Genomic DNA, 6,000 nt, shown 5'->3' with positions numbered 1-6,000 from the left:
CTACTACTACCCCCACTACTACTACTACTACTTCTTCTACTACTACTACTTCTACTACTACTACTATTACTACTACTACCACCCCCACTACTACTACTACAACTACTATTACTACTACTACTACCCCCACTACTACTACTACTACTACTACTACTACTTCTACTACAACTACTATTACTACTACTACTACCCCCACTACTACTACTACTACTACTTCTTCTACTACTACTACTTCTACTACTACTACTATTACTACTACTACCACCCCCACTACTACTACTACAACTACTATTACTACTACTACTACCCCCACTACTACTACTACTTCTACTACTACTACTATTACTACCACCACCATTGTCAGGCCATTCCCTGCCCTGTGTGTCCACATTTCCATTACTCCTGTTAGGATGTGCAGCAGGTCACTGCAGTGATGTAGTTGGTATTGGATTTATAGCAATGATTAGTATAGAGGTCATGCAGTGTGCCTAGCATTATTATGGCTACAGCCGGCCATTCAGTGCTGTGTGTTGTTGGTTTCAGTATAGAACACCATGTGGTGCATCATCTATGAGTAGGTAATGCTGTTATTGTATAATATCCGGTCATACAATGCACTGGGCTTTTGTTATTAATATTAATAGTATAGCAGCTATGCAGTGTATTATGTGTTTAGACTATCAGATCAGGAAGTCCCTCGTGTATTAAGATAGCAGAACATACAGTGTATCTTGTATTATTATCCCATACAGTGCACTATGTATTACTGTGAGTATGGAAGGCCATGCAATGCACTGTGTATTATTACTATAGAGGCCATGCAATGCACTGTGTATTATTACTATAGAGGCCATGCAGTGCACTGTGTATTATTTATATAGAAGCAATGCAGTGCACTGTGTAGTATGACTATAGAGGCCATAGAGTGTATTGTGTATTATTAATATAGAGGCCATGCGGTGCACTGTGTATTATTAATATAGAGGCCATGCAGTGCAATATGTATTATTACTATAGAGGCCATGCAGTGTAATATGTATTATTACTATAGAGGCCATGTAGTGCAATATGTATTATTACTATAGAGGCCATGCAGTGCACTGTGTATTATTAATATAGAGACCACGCAGTGCAATATGTATTATTACTATAGAGGCCATGTAGTGCAATATGTATTATTACTATAGAGGCCAAGCAGTGCAATATGTATTATTAATATAGAGGCCATGCAGTGCAATATGTATTATTACTATAGAGGCCATGCAGTGCACTGTGTATTATTAATATAGAGGCTATGCAGTGCACTGTGTATTATTACTATAGAGGCCATGCAGTGCGCTGTGTATTATTAATATAGAGGCCATGCAGTGCACTGTGTATTATTAATATTAAGGCTATGCAGTGCGCTGTGTATTATTACTATAGAGGCCATGCATTGCACTGTGTATTATTAATATAGAGGCTATGCAGTGCGCTGTGTATTATTACTATAAAGGCAATGTTATGCACTGTGTATTATTACTATAAAGGCAATGTTATGCACTGTGTATTATTAATATAGAGGCAATGTTATGCACTGTGTATTATTACTATAGAGGCCATGCAGTGCACTGTGTATTATTAATATAGAGGCAATGTTATGCACTGTGTATTATTACTATAGAGGCCATGCAGTGCACTGTGTATTATTACTATAGAGGCCATGCAGTGCGCTGTGTATTATTAATATAGAGGCCATGCAGTGTGCTATGTATTATTAATATAGAGGCCATGCAGTGCACTGTGTATTATTAATATAGAGGCCATGCAGTGCACTGTGTATTATTACTATAGAGGCCATGCAGTGCGCTGTGTATTATTAATATAGAGGCCATGCAGTGTGCTATGTATTATTAATATAGAGGCCATGCATTGCACTGTGTATTATTAATTTAGAGGCCATGCAGTGCACTGTGTATTATTAATATTAAGGCCATGCAGTGCACTGTGTATTATTACTATAGAGGCCATGCAGTACACTGTGTATTATTAATATAGAGGCTATGCAGTGCACTGTGTATTATTAATATTAAGGCCATGCATTGCACTGTGTATTATTAATATAGAGGCTATGTAGTGCACTGTGTATTATTACTATAGAGGCCATGCAGTGCACTGTGTATTATTACTATAGAGGCCATGCAGTGCGCTGTGTATTATTAATATAGAGGCCATGCAGTGCGCTGTGTATTATTAATATAGAGGCCATGCAGTGTGCTATGTATTATTAATATAGAGGCCATGCATTGCACTGTGTATTATTAATTTAGAGGCCATGCAGTGCACTGTGTATTATTAATATTAAGGCCATGCAGTGCACTGTGTATTATTATGGTTCCATGAAATCCTGCATTGCATGCACCTCATCCCACATGAGTGACGCAGGGAGGAGGAAGCAGTAGTCCCCAGGCCTCTTGGCATTTTCCTGATGACCTGGGACAGCTGCTCTGTCTCTCTCTCCCCCTCTCACTGCCTCTCTCCTGGTTTCTATCACTTTGACCTCTAAGTCTGAAACTGTCACAGAAAGGGCTTAAAGTTTGTTTTTCAACCCATTCCGGAAACTCACAATCACATACTTTATCCACGGATTTACTTAAATATAGAGAATGCCCTGCCTTGTCCCAGATGAATGAAATAAATATACACGTATGAGTTAGCCAGTGATCTGTCTTCTCTGCTCCGCTGGTGACCCATCTCTGGAATATTCCTACAAGTGCATGCTACACACCCTGCTATTCTCCCAGTAACCCCAGACTGCAGGAATCGCTGTTTGATGGCTCTTTTGTTTAGGTCTGCGGAAAAGAACCACATGTTCATTTACAGCCCAGAATAGTTGCTTGTTGTTGCTTTTTTACCTATGAAGCCAATTGTGCTGTTGTATGAAGACAAGACGGATTACGCTCTGTAGGAGGCTGCTCTATTTCGCAATATGTTTGGATAACAGAATCTGATATAAATCTCATATAAACAGTGATGATAATAATAATAATAATAATAATAATAATAATAATAATAATCTAAGAACAGAATTTACTAAACTTTTTTGTATCTGGCTCCTGGCACTTTTTATACTATTTTTCCATTTTTATTTTTTTTTTTGCTCCTTTTTTTGTGACTTTGTGACTCAACAATTTTACTTTGTGGCCAAAAAGGAACGGCGGTTTAGGTGTTTGGTTTTTTTCAGACACATTTATTATATATGACTATAGTAAAAATTATTGCAATTTTTATGTCGCTCCTCTCAAAGAGAGAAGTAAAAACCAAAGTACGACATCAAAACGTGCATCATCCATTGCGTGACAATATTATATGGTTTATTATATTATTATAGAATTAAAACTTGCTCTTGATCACACTGAAAGTGTAACCAAAGTTTAGTAGATTTATTAAATCAATAGGGTTTGTGGCGGGGTGGGGGCCTAGTGCTGCAGAATACCTTGCTTTTATATAATAATATAATAATATACTCCCTACTAATAAACCATGTTAATATATTCAAAGTATGATCACATCATTTGCTTTTATTTTTACTTTACCTTTTATTTTTTTATATTTCTTACCTGCATTTATGTTAATTATGGTTGCACTTTTTACAATCGGTTACAACCTTATGAATCGGTTGTAGGCAAATTTACCACAACCTAGTTAGTTAAGGCATCACGACAACGTAAGCCTCCAATGTTAGTTTTGTCTTCTTTTCCAAATTTTAAATGATACTTTTAACTTATTTGCTCAATTAAGTAGAATTAGACTTTATCACTTTATGGCTATGTTCACACAACGTCAAAAATAGGGAAAAGGCGTCCGATTTTCTTATTTAAATTAACTGACTGCAATGGCAATGCACTGAAGTCAATGGGAAGACGGAGGTCCAATGCACACAGTGTATTGAATAACGGACGTTTTTGCCGCGGACGGCAAAATAATGAACATGATCAATATTTTCGGACGTTTTTTTGCAAACAGCGGACGTTTTTAATTAGTTTTTCACACACAGTTTTTCTTTTGTCACCGTTCTTTCTCTGTTTTTACTATTAAATTCAATGGACTTTTCAATTAAGTCGCATCCAAAGGGCAATTAGTAACTAAAACTAGAATAATGTGCCAACAGCCGTCAGTGCACCAAGGGGAGGTTAGGATGCCAAATAACGTCCGTTATTTTAGACTCAAAATGCCGGACGTCATTGTAAACGGGGATGAAAAGACGTTGTGTGAACATAGCCTATCATAGTGTTTGCGCTTTTTTTTGGCTAATACTGAGATCTTGCGCAACATCGTAAAAATTTGCGCAAGATTTATTAACAAATGAATCCATTTTCGCTGGCTTTGCCCTTTTAAATTTTTTTGACAAAATTTCACACTAGTTTTTTTTAAATTCATGTGTGAATTTTCAGTTTTGCGCACAAATTGCACAGCATTAACCTACTCCTACCCTGGTGTAGTTTATTAGCCACAACGTATCTTTGAGCTGCAGTGTCTTTCTTTTTTTTAAACTACTCTACTTTATGATTGCCCGTGCGGTTTTTAATAAATTGTGCCCAGTCACCGGTAATTTTTGTGCGCAGTCCTCAAATATCTCCACTTGCGCAAGAAAAAAAAAATTACGCAGATGATAAATCCCCCTCGAAATATCCATTGCTTCCTGCCAGCTGAAAAAATGTTTGCTCTCTTGTTACCCTGGCATTGTAGTACCTGCAGGTTTAGCTCAGACTTACTGACAGGTTCTTGCACATTTTTCACATTTTTTTCATATTCTTGCATGGCTTTGTAGCTTTGCCACAAGTTTTTACATAAATACACATAGCATTTAAGGCTGCTGCAAAACCACTGGAGAAAAAAAAAATCTTATGGGAATCTTCAAAAAGTTCAAGTTTTTTTCTATTTGTAACAAAAACTTAACAATAAATTACCTATTATGTATTGACACCATTCTGACACACTACATTACATTTGATGCCTTTGCTTATGTCTATTATTTTCATTACATGTAATTTCTCCCATGTTAGTCTGGGTTCATATCGCATTTTTGCAGCCTGTTTAATGTATACATTAAAAAACGGATGCATTTGTGTGCAATCTTTTTGGATCCGTTTTTCCATTGACTTCTATTATTAAAAAAAAAAAAAGTATTTTTTTTTAGCACACACAAAAACCTGGTTGACCACATTTTTGCATACCCTAAAAGTAACCATTTGAGAATGGATTTGTTAATCAGACTGCAAAAAGCGCAGTGTGAACTCTGCCTTAAAGATACAAAAACGAAGCTGTCACACAAATGTAAAATTAGCATCTATATTTAGGACATATCCCCCCCCCTGTTCTACTCCTTTTCAATGGAATATACTATATATTGAAGTATGCAGGCTCCGTATGGAAATACAGCTGTATAAACATATGCGTGTGTGCATTGTCCCATTGACTAATAGGCTATGTTCACACAATGTCTTTTCATCTCTGTTTAAAATGACGTCTGTCATTTTGAGTCTAAAATAACGGACGTTATTTAGCAGCCTAACCTCCACTTAGTGCACTGACGGGTGTTCGTACATTATACTAGTTTGGAATAGCTAATTGGCCTTTGGATGCGGCTTAATTGAAAAGTCCATTGAAATTAATAGTAAAAACGGAGACAGAACGGTGACAAAGGGAAAACTGTGTGTGAACTTCAAATAAAAAACGTCCGCTGTTTGCAAAAGACGTCTGAAAATAATGATCATGTTCATTATTTTGACGCCCGCAGAAAAAATGTCCGTTATTCAATACATTGTGTGCATTGGATGTCTGTATTCCCATTGACTTCAATGCATTGCCATTGCAGTCAGTTAAATCTCTGCAAAAACGGACGTTATTTTAAATATGAAAATCGGTCGCCTTTTTAATATTTTTGACGTTGTGTGAACATAGCCATATTGAGGAAATGAACTGTGGGGATATATAGTTGTGTGAATGAGGTCTTAATAG

At 36.6% G+C, this 6,000-nt stretch overlaps 1 protein-coding gene across 1 annotated transcript in view; it reads left to right on the top strand.

The window, feature by feature from the left end:
* The window catches only part of TBX1 (T-box transcription factor 1), a 37,272-nt gene that overhangs the window by 19,797 nt on the left and 11,475 nt on the right, over nucleotides 1–6,000 (top strand). The window lies entirely within an intron of this gene.

Source organism: Dendropsophus ebraccatus, chromosome 3, assembly GCF_027789765.1.
Source record: "Dendropsophus ebraccatus isolate aDenEbr1 chromosome 3, aDenEbr1.pat, whole genome shotgun sequence".
NCBI classification, from domain to species: Eukaryota; Metazoa; Chordata; class Amphibia; order Anura; family Hylidae; genus Dendropsophus; species Dendropsophus ebraccatus.
The sequence above is the reverse complement of the archived record's forward strand: the minus strand, read 5'-3'. Positions and strand labels throughout refer to the sequence as shown.